General features: G+C 44.1%; 1 protein-coding gene across 1 annotated transcript in view; it reads right to left on the bottom strand.

Moving 5' to 3' along the window:
• Nucleotides 1-16,806, bottom strand: part of AHR (aryl hydrocarbon receptor) — a 342,269-nt gene that overhangs the window by 196,951 nt on the left and 128,512 nt on the right. The gene's annotated exons all lie outside the window — the stretch shown is intronic.

The raw sequence follows: 16,806 nt of genomic DNA on the forward strand, positions 1-16,806 counted from the left end.
TACAGTGTTGAAGGATAACCCATGAAACAAAATCAAAAGATAACAAAGTAGCACTTGAGTCACAGTTTTAGAGTATACAACTCTGATTATGAAACAGGCATATAATTTCTGTTTATGCTGCTAATGCATAACTTAAAACATTTATTATAATTTATACATTTATAATACATAATATAGAATGAGCTTAGCTTGATGGTGTAATGTGTGGATGGTGTTGCTAACTCCAGGACAACCCTACTACTGTCTCACTGGTGTTAAACACTAGTGAGACAAATTGGCCCACTGCACAGAGGAGGCAGAACTGGGCTATGCAGATCTATGTACTGACCAGAGACCTGAGAGAGGGAGAGAATACAGTGGCAATGCTATAGAGGTTGTAACCACATGGCCTAACATGGGAACACAAATCACATGATGTCTTCAAATTCAGGGTGGTTAGTCATTGTTAAAATTACTGTTCTACAGATGGTACTTGACACTTACATGCACATGCATAGTAAAGCCAAGTCTTAGCATCCTTTTCTGAATATCCATGAGTGGAGGACAGAAGACATGGACACTTATAGACTACACAGCCATAAAGTAACATCTCTGCTAAACCTGTTACTTCAAAAAATGGTATGTTCTTTAACTTGATATACGTATATTCACCCCTTTTTAGAGCTCTGAAATTATTTGTTAAGTTGGTTTTTGGACTCATTATCGTCACGGTAAGTAGATGTGGTGTTAACAATAGTAAATCTATACTTACCTATATGCACCTCTGTCTTCAATATTTTTGTCTTCCATATTTAAGCCTCAATATTGTGATAAAATGGTATTTACAGTATATACAAAACTATGACACTTAACATCCAATGGCTGCTATATAATGTGTCAGTAAACACAATAAGAGTAGGTAGACAAACACACTAAGGGAAAAGGGGAAGGGAGAGAGGGAAATGCAATTTCCACCTAAGATCAAAGGACGTGTCTTGTATTTGAGACTAAGGAGGAGGTCTAGAAGGTCATCCTTAATGGAAGAGGATGTCTTGCACACAATATTGTGTCATACTTCATCAAAGACATCCTCTCCCCACCCTGGTAGATGATACCACCAGGGCGGACTTAACCTCCACGAAGACTTTTTGGCGGTAGGAGGGAGTTATTTCGATAAATCTTGCAGGATAAGTTGGGATCCAGTTCAATTAAAAGTACCTTCAGGTTCCTCGGTTATCACCTTTGTTAGCAAGGACCTGAGGTACGTTAATCCCAAAACTAGATGATGGATCCTATAAAGAATAATGTCTCTGATCCAGCTATTAAACGCCCTACATGTTTCTACCCACACTAAGAGCCATATAGGTATGGGGCATTCGTCAGGGCTGTTGGAGCCCTACAGTAATTCTAAGGTGGTGTCCCCTACGTCCAACTATCCCATGAAAAGGGGGTACAACTAAGGAGTGCCCAAAATAAGGCCTACTTGAAACGATGCTAAATATAGCTCATCATGTGCCTGTCTAAGTGAGAGATAATCAAAACAACAGTACTTTTAGTGCTAGATCAAAAACCAAAAGATGGGCTAAAAGACACCATTAGTGAAACACATGTTCACCAAAATTGTTCTTAGATAAGGACACCCAACGTGTGTACAGCTAAATACAAATATTTTTGGATTAAAAGAGTCCCACTGTGGAAACTCTTAGTGATAAACTCAGTGATATCCCAGTCATTTCATCTATGTGGGGAAATCACTCATGCTATGTTAAGAGCTCAAGCTTGTAGATCACTGAGTCCTACAACTCTGTCAAGTGGTACTATATGCTTCTAGCAGTACACATGCAAATGCAAGACCACAAAACAGCCCCTTTCTTCCTTACCCTCCGTTAGAGGGGGTACCTCATATTCGGGAGGGAGGGGTGGTAGCCTGCGTAGTCACACAATGGAAAAAATTAATAGAGATTAGAACATGGAAAAGAATGGTGCGGACAATGTATCATATTAACCTAATAGGTAATTCAATTCATCATAGTTAAATGTAAGTATGATAGGGTTTGTTTTCTTCAATGTGAGTTTGTGTGGTTCAAAGGTCAAAAGAGGGATATGCCATTATGAATTTGAAATGCAACCTTCAAACTTCCGGCTGTGCCATTGAATGAATAAATTATTATGTGACCATGCTCTTTTGGTTGTGAAGATCCGCAGCGCCAAGTCCGTTACTCACAAGCACCACAGGGACACACCATCACTTGTACTAATTTTGAGAACAGTGTAGTTCTTGGCGCCTAAGAGCTATACAGGCAGGTGGACATAAATCACTAGTTAGCCAAGAGACTAGAGAGCTCTAATTTTCACTGTTAATCAACTTATGTCCAATATTAAGAAGGCATCAGGCCACCAGTGGTAAACGACTCCAATTGTCACAACTGGAGACCATTTATCCCTGATTGTCCAAAAGTCTCAAATATGGTCATAGTGGGCCCAATTTACAAAGGTAACTTACAATTTTCAGTAGCTTTACTCATTTTGCCTGTTTACAAAGGGCCTGATTAACAAAGGTAACTAACACTTTTAAAGAATTTAAACTTTTGAGTAAGTTAACTACTTTTTGCTTAGGTACAAAATCCAAGTGTAAAATAAAAAGAACATGATATGTTCGGCACTACATATGTTCAGTCACTGGTCCATTGCAAATAATGGAGGAAGGGAATTTAAATAAAATCCCACAGGAAATAATTTTTAATTAATTTAGTTACATTTAAAAAAAAATGTTACGTTTATTTTTAAATTCAAAATAAGGTATTGGATTATACATCATAAATGTATACTATTTTTAAATACTTTTGATATTAAATTGTATTTATTTATATTTTTAAATGATTTTGAATAATTTATTTCAATAAAACATAATTTCTATGGGGTTTTATTTTAAATGTCTAAACCTACCTCTATTATTTGTTGTGGAAGGTTGTTGTCGTAACAGTGTTTTTTTTGTTTGTTTTGTTTTTGAGTATTAACGTACACTTTTTAGTAAATGTACTACTTTTTTGCTTATTCCCAAATTCCGAGTGTGTTTCCTTTGGGAATAGCCAAAAAGTACTAAAATTACTCAAAAGTGTAAGTTACATTTGTAAATCAGGCTGAGTGTATCCAAGAGATATACTACACCCATATTTAGGAGCCTTTTCTGCTTTATTTAGCATAATATTTTATAAATAAGCAAACCACAGTTTCTATTTAAGTATTCAAAAAGAAGGTTGAAGTTTTTACACCCCACCAGAATTCAGTGCTTGGAGTGTGCAAACACCTCATATATTGGCAAGACTTGATGTCAAATGCATGCTTCCAAGTGTACCCTGAGAAGATGGGGGTTTCATATACAGGCCTCAAAAGAAATAATATGGTGTTGCGCTTAAGGCAGAATATAAACACATTGTACTATTAGTGGCTGACACTTTAGAAGCTGTGAAGAACATACAACTGGGCGATCTGAATCAAAACAACATTTTGTATATTTAATTGTCCTTAACTGGGAAGAACACTATTATGGAATTTGGTAAAGAAAAATGGCAAATCTCTTTTTACATTTTCGTTGATATCATTGTCGATGAACAAATATGTATGTATGAATGGCACCAACAAAAAGCTCCTGCTGTGCTATAATTCCCTTCAAAAGGTTAACCAAATACACAGTCAAAAAATTGCCTTAGGCGTTTGTTTCATGTTTTGATGAACTCAGTTACCATAGAAACTTGTTTAAACAGGGTGAAGGAACTGCATAGCTAAGTAAACAGCCAAAAATACAGTACCGAACTCCACAATCCTAGCAGTGTGTTTGAATACCATCTCCGACTCCAGATAAAATCAGACTGGGAAAAGAGAAATGTCTGTTATCAGCACGCGAGAGGTGAGAAAATGCTGAGTCACTCCACCGCAGCAACATTCGGGAAATGACCGTTATTACTGTTCAAGGCTTACTTACTTTCTTTCAGTCATGTCTGACAAATAAGAAGCTTTCGCTCCGCCAATACAGTTTAGCAAAACCTCTGTTAAAAGTGTGTCCAAGCATATTACGCCTCATTGTACTAGATGCAAATATGAAGTACAAGTCTGTGATGAGGACATTTTGTTCATTGAGGCAACGGAAAAACGCAAAATTATAAGGCCACTGCAGAATGCGATTGGGGACCCAAGCCCATATCTCGGAGATATTTGGGCTGAATGGGACCTACTTGAATGGTTGGATCACCCTGGAGTTTTGAGCCCTACGAATTCTGACCTCATTTTTCCTGAAATAAGGGTAACAAGTGATAAACAGTCATGTTTGACCCCACCTCAGCCAATGCTGACTTTTTAGCCATCCCTCTTTGGCGTACTGGGATTTGTAAATCCAACTATGCAAAAAGGCGCATGTAGGTCACAAAAGGAAAAGTGATGTTGGCCATGGAGCCATGTCTGTCTGCAGGGGTCACATATGGCACGGGGCCAGCAATAGGAATGGAGGCTACTGGTAGGGGAATCCATAGGATGTCCACAACCGGGCAGCTTTGGGCGAATTGTGCCGGCCAGGCATTAGGATAGTCCCTTATTGGTCCTTTTTGTGTGTGTGTGGGTGTAGTATAGTTAGCCATTTGCAGTTGTTTCCATAGTTTGCGTCATTCTGACACTGTGGTCCTGTTAGGCAGTGAGTTTTTTGTCCTTGTGAGGTAATTAGGGCCCTTAGGGTGCTTAGTACGTTATGGCAGAGAATGCAGCAGCAGTTTGGGAAGCCCTAAAGGTACTGTGTGATGAAGGCAGGGAAGACTTGATAAAGCCTGGTGTCCTGTTGCAGGCTTGGGTAGGCATGTCACGCCCTAAATACTCCATGCTGAGTGATGTTGCGGCGGCGGTGCTTACATGTTCACCGCAGCAACAAAAAATAAAAATTCAGGGCGCCACTAACATTGAGGGATTGCCTTGGGGTATGTCGGCTTCGTAGGGACATTGCATGAAGAAGGAGACTTACCGGGTGAGGAGCAGTCAGGGAGCGTATTGAGAGTTGGCAGGGGCTGTGCGTGTACACATGCTCTCAAGGGAAAATGTCTGGCTAGTGAAGGGCGGGTCCCAAAGGAGTTGGAGGAGTTTTAAAGCAGCAAGCAGCACGCTGAATCTGCGCCGCCTGCGAGTCACGTGGTAAGCATTGCAGGCCAGCAGAGGGCATCAGAGTGCTTGCGTGTGTTAGGCAGCGTGAGCACTCGCTTCAACTGTATGATGATTTTCCCAACGATGCTGAAGAGGAGCGTCTCACAAGAAGAAATTGACTCACAAGTCAAGTTGTGCTCCCTCTACTTAAATGTTTCTCAACAGGGGATTTTATAATTAAAAAAAGTTGAAAGTGCATCATTTGGTATCAAATTCCTAATAAGAAGTGGTGCCATTATTTCTAAAATGGCAATTGAGCAGAACAGGCCTGTAAGTCAGGGGGCTCATGTTCAGCTGGGGCTGAAAGTGACAGGCAGTATAGATGGCAACAGTCAATGTGAGCCCAAGGCAGTTTCCAAGGTAGATTCTAAGGCAGGTAGATGGATGTGGGTTTCAAGGGAGGATGATTTGAGTCATGGAGATGTAAGTGCCGGAGAAAGGCGAACAGGTTTTTGTCAGTAAATAAAGGTGTGGGACAGATCCTTATTTCAGATGGCGCAGCAAAAACAGGCAAGAAAGACTTAGAGAATAGTAAAGGAGAAACTGACAAGGTAGGTGGGAACACTGACCTCACATCTAAGACACTAACAGAATAGAAAGAAAGAGGTAAAGACTAAAACAAAATGTTTAAAAAACTGCCTTACTTGGGGATTTCTTTGCCTTAGGGGGTGCATTTGAGCAATGGGACTAAAGAGAAGATTTAGAGGGGAGAATTTGTGGATGTATACAAATTATTACACAGAGAGATAAAATCCAAGGAGGGTTCTAGAGAAGAAGCTTGGGAACTGGAAAAGTGGCTGAGGGTACCCACTACAATTGATCCATGGATGTCGGCATTCTTAATATTTGACAGCATCTACTGTGAGAAATTTCCAAAGAGGGCTGTCTCCACATTTAAATGTATTACTTCTAACTCATGATCTCTAACCCTTTGGTTTTCCTCTAACTCCTCTGGGGAAATACTTCTAGCGGAATGGTTGCTGCCAGCCCTGGAGGCTGCTCTGCCCACATGCAGATCCTGTGATCTGAAACCATCCCCTTGTGCATCCTCATCCACCTCTGCATCCTCTGCCTCCCCAGCCTCTTTGACCTCCTACCAGGCCCTTAAGGCCTTCTGTAGCTCCTCCTTCCTGGAGCTGCTCTTCATAGGATATCCAAAGTTCCTGCAGAACTGCTTGAGTTGACCTACTTTGTAACTACTTTTCAATATCAAACTCCAGTTCTGCAACCTCACTTGCTGGTTTACTCTTCTGAGACATGATGCGTAGATACTTTAAGGGTCAATCAAAAATAGAACCAAAACAAAACACAGTATGTGGTTGCGTAGTGGTCTGCACTAATCTAGTGATGTACACCAATCACTGTGGGTCAAGTATAAATACAGGTTCAAATCCTCACTGCTGACCACCAATGTTAGAAATGGGGATCTCTAGTAGGCAGAAGTAGGTACCTTTCTCCAAATAGGGACCCTTACTTTTAGTCAGGGTAATTGAGATACACACTTTAGATAACCCCTTCTCACCACCTTGGTAGCTTGGCACAAGCAGGCAGGCTTATCCTAAAGGCAACGTGTAAAGTATTTGTACCAACATTCACAGTAACACAGTGAAAACACCACTAATGGACACACCAGTTTAGAAAAATAAAGTATCTTTATCTAAGCTAAAAGACCAAAACAACAAACATCCAACATACAGGTACTCAGTAAAATGTCTTTGAAAGGAATGTTGCAAAAATAAGCTTGTAGGTTTCAAATAACACCAACTGAGACTATCACGGCATCAGGACAGTACGAAATACAAAGTACGGCGCCGCCCTCAAGGATCGCGGCATCGGGTGAGGAGTCACACAGACCCCCAAACAACCAGTACCTTGAAAACGATGTGAGTGACGATGCACGGCGTCGAAGATGGGCGATATCGGCTTCGGTGATGATGCGACGTCGGCTAGTTTCTCGAGTCACCCATGGCGGTTATCGGCGGCGCGATAACAAGATGCAGGTGCTGGTGAAAACGGAGTCGATGCGAGCGCTGGCATTCGTCACGGCCGATCACTGCTGGCATCGGCGGGCGTCGTAGGGCATCAGAGCTGCGGAACAGGCTGGGCGCTGCGTCGTTCACTTCAAGAGCAGCTCCCCGGGCCGCAGTGCAGGTCACGGCGTCACAGTGGCGGCATCGACGGCGTCGGAAACAGATTTTCTTGCTTCTCTTGGGTTTCTTCCAGCTCCCAACAGCAGAAACGACCTCCAGGGGCCCAACTCAGTTACAGGCACCTCCTGGCAGGTCAGAACTCCCAGCAAGGAAGTTCAGGGGAGCTGGGGGTGAAGTCTTTTTGTTCCTGGGACTCCAAAATAGGAGGCCAGCTCCACTTCAGGCCCTTGGAGACTTTCTTTAAGCAGGGGACACAGCAAAGTCCTTCTTCAAGCAGGGGACACAGCACACAGCAAAGTCCTTCTCCTTTCTTTGGCAGAAACAGCAACTGCAGGCCAACCCCAGACACACAGCAAGGGCAGTACTTCTCCTCAGTTTCTTCAGGTCTTCTGCTCAGCAAAGTTTCCTCTTGATTCCATCAATAGTCTAAAGTTCAGGCGGCTTAGGTCTAGTACTGATACCCCAAAATGTCTTTGATCCCTTTGTGCAAGGGGCTCTGAGCCCAGTCAGTGTGAGCCTTGGTTTCCGACGCACCACAGGGGGGGGGGGCGGAGCCAGCATTGTGGAAGGCAGGCACATCCCTATTCAGGTACAGGTGCTACTCCTCCCACCATTCCAAATGCAAATCAGGCCTATTCAGCCTAGTGTTGACTCATCCAGACTCCTGGAGCCACTGCAACTCCCAAGCCCCTGTCACTCCAAAGCCAGACAGTCAATCCACAAACAGGTAGAGGCACACAGAAAGGTTGAACAGGAAAATAGCCATTTTCTAAAAGTGCTATTTTCAAACACAAAATTTCAAGGATTCTAAATTCCAATGTTCCATCTTAATTCTATGGGAAGATATGCTTGTAAAATGTTACAGAGCATTCCCCATTCTGTCCTATGGGCAAGTTAGCCTTTCAATAGTGAAAACGAAATTGGCAGTATTTCACTATAAGGACATGTTACACACACCAGTACATGTCCTACCTATCACATTCACTGCACCCTGCCCAGGGGGGTACCTTCGGCCTACTAAAGGGGTGTTTTATGTGCAAAGAAAGGGAAGGGTAGGGCGAGGCAAGATCGATATGGCAGTTAACAAACTGCGCACAGGCACTGCGGTGGCAGGAGCACAATCAGCGCTGCAAGCCCACGAGTGGGATTTGATTTACCAGCCCTGGCACACTCAGTGCACTCTACTAGGGACCTACTGGGAAAACAAATATGCCAATTATGGATAACCAATCACAGTAACTATTTACACAGAGAGCATATGCACTTTAGCACTGATCAGCAGTGGTAAAGTTCCCAGAGTCCTAAAGCCAACACCAACAGGTCAGAGAATAAATAGGAGGATGAAGCAAAAGGTTTGGGGATAACCCTGCAAAAAGGGCCATTTCCAACAATACCATTTGTAAGGCAAATGTGGAATTTGGGAGCTTCACATGGATGCACTATGAAGAGGAGTTTAGGGCACGATGGTGCTTATGCCAGATAAACCATGGGGGAAGTAGACAATAAGTTATGGGTGCAATGGATGTACCCACTTAGGCCCCCCTTGTCAAAGCACACTGCAAGTGTCTAAGCGGACCAATACTGGCTTTTTCTCCTGAAACACACATCAATGGGGGTGAGGATGGGGTTGGGGACATGGGTTAGGGGCCACACTCTGGTGCATGCTGTTGCCTGGGGAACCCATGCAAATATAAACATGAGTGCTCAAAATGTGGGGCAAAGAATGCAATCCTACAGTGCTTTGGAGAGCAAGCACATTTTGGGGGCAGTGGTCAAGACAGGAATAGGGGAGGATTTTGCCAGCCTACTTACAACAGATTTTACACCAATTATGGCTGACTGTTTAAATTACTGCTTAAAGTTTTATCATAACAGAGATGAGGCAGACAATTTGGAATGGGGTTTCAGAGAAAGTTTCAGACTTGGGTATCAGGGCCCTAGGACACGTAGTTTGGCTCAGAATTTAAAATCAGCAAAAGAGCATCATCACATAATGAGGCAAAAGCTAGATAAAGATTTAGCAGAAGGAAGAATGGCAGGTCGTTTTACATCGTGGCCTTTGCCTGATTTAGGGCCATATGTATGAAGCCCATTTCCCGTTCGCAAACGGGCCGATTCTCCGATACATCCCAAAAGACCCTTGTAAAATAGGGAATCGCAAAATGTGCGATTCCTTAGTTTGCAAAAGCAGTTAAAGAATCGCAAATTGCGATTCCTCAAATGCGATGTACCCAAGTTGTATGCAAGTTGCGATGTACCCAAGTTGTGCGATTTCTTCATAAGAGATCGCAAATTACCACCAACTTTAAGTTGGTGGTAATTTGCGATTTCTTTGAAAAATGCACTTTTTTGCATTTTCAAAGTGCCATGTGGCACACATACTATGTGCGCCACATGTGCCCACATGCCCATTTCAGGGGTGCAACAGGGTGTCCTTTTGACACCCTGGCACCCTTGAAATTGCATTCTCAATTTGTGATTCTCTAATTGAGAATCACAAATTGAGAATGTCTTCCCATTCATTCCTATGGGCCTCCTAGCCCATAGGAATGAATGGGAAGGTATTCCTTATTTGCGAATCTCAATTTGCGATTGACAAATAAGGATTATGTGGGATTCGCAAAATTATTTGCAAATCCCATATACATTGCATTTTGCGATTCTCAAATTGCGATTCACAGAAAATCGTAATTTGAGATTCGCAAAACTGTATTTTATTACATATGGCCCTTAATGATTTCTCCTCTAGGAGTGGTCACTAAAAAAGCTGCGGGTGAATTACATGATTCACCACCTCTCATGGCCTCAAGGCTGTTCAGTCAACAGTTATATAGCGACAGAGGACACTGCAGTACAGTTTGCTTCAGTTGATGAGGCTATAGCTCTAGTGAGATCAGTGGGTCCAGGCACTGAATAAGCAAAGTGCAACATCAATACGGCTTTTCAGCTACTCCCTGTTCACCCTGTAGACTTTTGCAATTATATTCAGGACAGGATATGAATTGATGGAACATTATTTTGATGAATTTTGCTTGTGGGTGCAGGAGGCACACAGGATTGTGATAAGGCTTTAAAGAAATTTGAGGATATGGCAGGAGAGTTATGTGTACCATTGGCTCCTGAAAAAGCCGAGAGCCCTAGTACATGCCTAGTTTTTCTTGGTATTGAATTGGACACAGTTAAAATGGAGGCGAGGCTACCTGAACAGAAAGTTAAGGAGATTGTTGCTTTACATGAAGGAGCAATGTCAGCATCTAAACAAAAACAAAAACAAATTCAACTACTGTAAGGTCATCTGAATTTTGCGTATTGTGTTGCAAGAGCAGGCAGAAGGTTTTGTCTTTGGCTTGGTTTTGTCATGTCAGGGGCTAAGTTACGGCACCATAGGATTAGGATCTCAGCAGTGATTCTTGCGGATTTGGAAGTTTGGTTACTGTTATTGAAAGGTTTTAATGGCATCACCATGTGGTCTATGGATTTCTTTTGGAAGGTTCAGATATTCTCAGATGTGGCCGGCGCCATTGGTTTTGCTTTGTTCTGCGAAGGTAGATGGTGTGCTGAAAGGTGGCCATCCATTGGGTGGAAGAAGGAAGGAGAATTCCTTTTTCTATGAATTCTTTCCTTTATTGGGAGTTTGGGCAGTGTGGGGGTAAGAATACGTATAATAAAACTGTCACCTTTCATGTGGACAATACAACTGTAGTGGATTTGGTCAATGGTCAGAAGGTAAGATAAATATCTTTCAAGGTTAATGCAAAGAATGCTTAAACTGGTTGAAACGTTTATGGCAGTGAGCACTAAAAATTCTTATATGAGAGCATGGCAAGAATTTTTGAATATGGGGCTACTCACAGAAGTCAAGATGAGCAAGGGCTGGTGCTGCATATTGGTGATGTGTTATGCTTTATCATGAACAATATAGAAAAGAAAATATCAGCTACAACAATTGCTGGTAAGTTAGTTGGTTTAGGTTTTTGTGGGAAGTTCTTTTGGGGCTAGGAGCCTTCAGCTAGTGGTATGTTTGCAAGAATGTTACAAGGTTGGGCTAGAGCAGGGGTCTCCATAGCAGTAGCTCTTGAGCTACTGGGGCTCTCCAGCTACCTCTGAGTAGTTCACCTGTGTGCAGCCTTGCTTATTAAAATTAGAAAGCTTTTTCTTGGTTGAATTAATATACATATAAAAAAATGGAGATTATACAACACTAATAATATTAGTAGCTCTCAATGTGTTTCATTGAACATATGTAGCTCTCAGTACAGAAAAGGTTGGAGACCCCTGGTCTAGAGAGAATCAGAGAGGTTGCTTTATTAGGGGCCCTATTTTCATGAAATTATTGTTACGCATGGTCTGAGGCCATGCTTCCATTTCTTTTTCTTCTTTTGAAGAGTTGTTATTCAGGTTATGCAAGTGTTGGCTATTTTCTGGCATATTTAGGATATCTGATTTGCTAGCAAGAGGCCCATCTAGAGGTATGAGAGTAGAAAACATAACCGTGACAGGTGAAGCAATACTGAGGTTGTATGCATCTGAGACATGACTAACATCATGTCCTGACAAGATTTTTTACAGGATGCTTCCCAGACGGCATTTTATTCTGAAAAGTGGAATTATACAGTGCACAATGCCATAACTCGTAGGTTATCAGAGCAACAGTTAATATGAGGCAAGAGCTGAATGGGGGTGTATTCTGAGTTTCATTGTGTATCTTTTAAAAATGATATCATACCTTCTTCCATATCACACCTACTGTACACTGTGGAGTTCCCTTTCAATTACCCAACATCAGCGATCCTCAACCTGCTTCTTAAACATCTGCCATTATTCCAACTTCACCTAAAGCAGCCTCCTTTACCATTGTTCTAAAAAACAGAATCAATTTCCACTTATAAGGAATATACTTAAAATACTGGAGAAATGTGATACCTTGCAATTTCAGAAATATCTGAAAACACCCCATCCTTGATAAGGAATATGCTACTTACCAGTATGCATCTGTTCTTGGCATGTAGAGCTGCAGAGTTGTACACTTAGCATAGATCGCCATCTGGTGTTGGGCCCGGATGTTTGCAGTTTGTTTTTGTTCTTTGGACAGTCTTTGGAAGTCACGAGTTCGGTTACTCCTCCTTCGGTCCGTACTGCGCATGGGCTTCGGCTCCATCCTCAGATTGTTTTTCGCCAACAGGGAAATGATGGAGCGTAGTAATAACAGTGCGAAACCCATGTGTGTTGTATCTAAATAAGATGGACTGGAACGGATACAGGTAGCCGGGGAGGCGGGTGGGCGTGTACAACTCTGCAGCTCTACATGCCAAGAACAGATGCATACTGGTAAGTAGCATATTCCGTTCGAGGCTTATGAGCTGCAGATTGTACACTTAGCATAGATTATATAGCAGTACCCAACCTTAGCGGCGACCACCGGTATCCGTTGCAGCGGTTTGAAAAAGTGTCTTTAGTACAGCCTGGCCCACACTAGCTTGCTGCTTGGAATGCACATCTACACAGTAATGTTTTGTGAAGGTGTGCGGTGTTGACCATGTGGCTGCTTTGCAGATGTCATCTAAGGGTATGTTCCCTAGAAAAGCCATAGAAGCCCCTAACTTTCTAGTAGAGTGGGCTTTAGGTGGAACGGATAATGTTCTTTTTGCCTTTTGATAGCAAATTTGTATGCACTTTACAATCCACCTAGCTATCCCTGATTTAGAGATGGGGTTGCCTTTATGTGGTGGAGAGAAGGAAACGAACAATTGTTTAGTCTTCCTGAAAGGTTGCGTTCTTTGTATGTAGTACAGCAAAGCCCTTTTAACATCAAGTGTGTGTAAGGCCCTTTCTGCAACAGATTGAGGTTGCGAGAAAAAGACAGGTAATTCCACCGATTGATTGAGATGGAAGGGGGAAATGACCTTGGGCAGAAACTTCGGATTTGTACGAAGTATGACCTTGCTGTGATGTATTTGTAGGAAGGGTTCCTGTATAGTGAACGCTTGTATTTCACCAACCCTTCTAAGGGAAGTGATAGCTACGAGGAAAGCTGTTTTCCAGGTGAGGAACTGTAGCTCACATTTATGCATTGGTTCGAAGGGTGGACCCATTAGCCGTGTAAGAACTACATTTAGATTCCACACAGGGGAAGGTGGTGCCCTGGGAGGAATTACTCGTTTAAGGCCTTCCATAAAAGCTTTAATAGCGGGCACTCTGAACAGTGATAAATGCTGTCTGTTTTGTAGATAAGCAGCAATCGCTGCTAGGTGTAGGCGTATGGATGAATATGCCAGGTTACACCTGTGAAGATGGAGCAGATAGCATATGATGTGCTGTATGGATGCATCTAAAGGGTTGATTGTATTGTTACGGCAGTAAATTACAAATCTTTTCCACTTTGCGGCATAGCATGCTCTAGTGGTAGGACGTCTGGCTTCCATGATAATGTTCATGCAATCAGGGGGAAGGTTAAGGTATCCAAATTCTAAGATTTCAGGAGCCAGATCGCAAGGTTGAGCTGAGCTGGGTCCGGGTGCCTGATTTCCCCATGGTTCTGGGTTAGGAGGCATGGGGACAGGTGCAGTTTTTGATGTGGCACCACTGATAGCTGTAGTAGTGTGGTGTACCACGGCTGCCTGGCCCATGTTGGGGCTACCAGAATGAGTGTGAGGGAGTGCTGTTGTAGCTTCCTTACCACTAACGGAATTAGTGGGAGAGGTGGAAAGGCGTATGCAAATCTGCCTGACCAGTTCATCCATATCGCATTGCCTTTGGACAATGGGTGTGGGTATCTGGCGGCGAAGCTTGGGCATTTTTTGTTTTCGTGGGTGGCGAAGAGGTCTATCTGAGGATGCCCCCACTGTTGGAAGAATGGGTGAAGAACTTGTGGATGCAGTTCCCATTCGTGTAGTTGTTGCGTTTGTCTGCTGAGCAGATCTGCCATGGTGTTTTGTACGCCTGGAACGTGCTGTGCCAGGAGAAAGATGTTTTGGGGAATTGCCCATCTCCATATGCTCTGGGCTAAGCGGGAGAGCTGGGGAGAGTGTGTCCCCCCCTGTTTTTGGATATAATACATTGCAGTCATGTTGTCTGTGCGAATGAGGACTGCTTTGCCCGAAATCTGTTTTTGAAAAGATTTTAGGGCTAGAAAGATCGCCAAGAGCTCCAGATGGTTGATGTGGAGCGATTTTTGCTGTGGCGTCCATAGACCTTGCATTGTGAGGTGTAAGAGGTGCGCTCCCCAGCCGGAGAGCGATGCGTCCGCTGTTAGAATCACCTGGGGAACCGGGTCCAGGAACGGCCGTCCTTTGGAAAGGTTTGTGGTGTTCCACCACTGCAGAGAGTGATGGGTGCGGCCGTCCACCAACACCAGATCCGTCAGCTGACCCTGGGCCTGGTTCCACTGTTGTGCTAGGCACTCTTGAAGTGGACGCATGTGGAGTCTTGCATGGGGCACTATGAAAATGCAAGACGCCATCATTCCTATGAGCTTCATAAACACTCTTGCTGGAAGAGAGTGTTGAGGAAGGAATGTTTTGCGCAAGGCTTGTATGCTTGCGATTCTGGCTGAGTTTGGATAGGCAATACCTTTGGAGGTGTCTATAGTGGCCCCGAGATATTGCTTTGTGTGAGATGCTATGAGGTGGGACTTTTGGTAGTTCACCGTGAAGCCTAGCTGGTGGAGCAGTTGGATGGTGCTGTTTGTATGTTGCACACATTGGTGGTAGGACGCGGCTTTTATCAGCCAGTCGTCTAAGTAAGGGAAGACGTGAATATGTTGACGTCTGAGGTGTGCTGCTACTACCGCTAGGCATTTGGTAAACACCCGTGGTGCGGTGGTGACCCCGAAGGGGAGAACCGTGAATTGGTAATGCTGACCGTCCACCACGAACCTGAGGTACTTCCTGTGAGAAGGGTGTATTGGAATGTGAAAGTATGCGTCTTTCAGATCCAAGGTAGTGAGAAAGTCTCCCTGACAGAGGAGCGGGAGGACTTGTTGTAGGGTGACCATGTGGAAATGGTCTGAATGTATGTAGGCATTTAGAGGCCGGAGGTCCAGAATGGGCCTCAGGGTCCCGTCTTTCTTTGGTATTAAGAAATACAGAGAGAAGACCCCTAGATTTTGCTGATTGACGGGGACCTGCTCTATAGCGTGTTTTTGGAGGAGGGAGAGCACCTCCTGTTTGAGTAGTGTGGAATGTTCTTGAGACATTGGACGGTGCCTTGGTGGGATATTGGGTGGGGTAGATGTTAGCTCGAGACAGTACCCTGACCGAATAATTCTGGGTCACCCATTTGTCCGATGTTATGGACTCCCATGCGTGGATAAAGTTTTGCAGTCTGCCCCCGACCGGAGTGGGATGGTCTGGGGGGAGGGAAGGGGAGTCATTGTGCGGGCGGGGTTGCGGAACGGGTGGTGTTAGTTTTGCCCCTGCCCTTATTGTTGTTGCCTCTATAACCACCCCTTTGGTTGCCCTTTGAAAAGGTATTTTGAGGAGGGGACTTGTAGGAGGTAGAGGCGCTATCGGTGGAGAAGCCTCTGCCTGTGCTACGAAAAGATGAGCGTCGAAAGGAACGTTTAGGGGCCTGTGTTTGGAGTGCCCCCATAGACTTTGCTGTGTCTGTGTCCTTTTTCATCTTTTCCAACGCTTCGTCCACCTTTGGCCCAAAGAGAGTTTGTTGGTCAAAAGGGTGATTTAGTATGGACGCCTGGACTTCAGGCTTGAACCCTGAGATCCTGAGATCCTGAGCCAGGCATGACGACGAAGCAGGACACTGGTATTTATGGCTCCAGAAGCAGTGTCGGCTGCATCGAGGGCACACTTAATGGAGGTGTTTGTAATTAGTTTACACTCATGTATCAGGTCATGAGCCTTGCGCTTGTGTTTTTCGGGGAGGTGCTGCATAAGAGCCTCAAGTTCGTCGTAGTGTGCTCTGTCATAGCGCGCAAGTAGCGCTTGTGTATTTGCAATGTGCCACATGTTTGCAGCTTGGGAGGCCGTGCGTTTGCCAGACGCGTCTAAAAGTTTCGATTCTTTGTCTGGTGGTGGGGCTTCTCCTGAGGATTGGGAGTTAGCCCGCTTTCTAGCTGTGGAGACAACTAGGGAATCTAAGGGAGCAGGGCCCTTAATGTATGCAGGGTCTGTGAGTGCCGCCTTGTACTTTTTTTCTATTCTAGGGTTCAGTACCCTGGCCCTGACAGGGTCTTTGAACACCTCTGCAGCATGCTTGGTGACACCTTTAAGCATGGGCAAAATAGACGTGGATTTGTCCTGAATGTCAAATGTGTCCAGTAGGAAGTCGTCTTCCACTGGTTCGCTGTGCATGTCCACCCCATGGTAGTGTGCTGCTCTCTGCACTAAGTGGTGAAACCCTAAGGAGTCCTCTGGAGGAGACGGCCTGGATGGGTATAGGTCGTCCTGAGGCATATCAGGTATGTCAGGCTTGTTGTAGTCTTCCCATGGGTCTGGGGTCCCCGGTGGAGTGGGGTCCATTGGGGCGTCCGCCGGGTCAT

Source organism: Triturus cristatus, chromosome 10 (genome assembly GCF_964204655.1).
Source record: "Triturus cristatus chromosome 10, aTriCri1.1, whole genome shotgun sequence".
Classification (NCBI taxonomy): domain Eukaryota; kingdom Metazoa; phylum Chordata; class Amphibia; order Caudata; family Salamandridae; genus Triturus; species Triturus cristatus.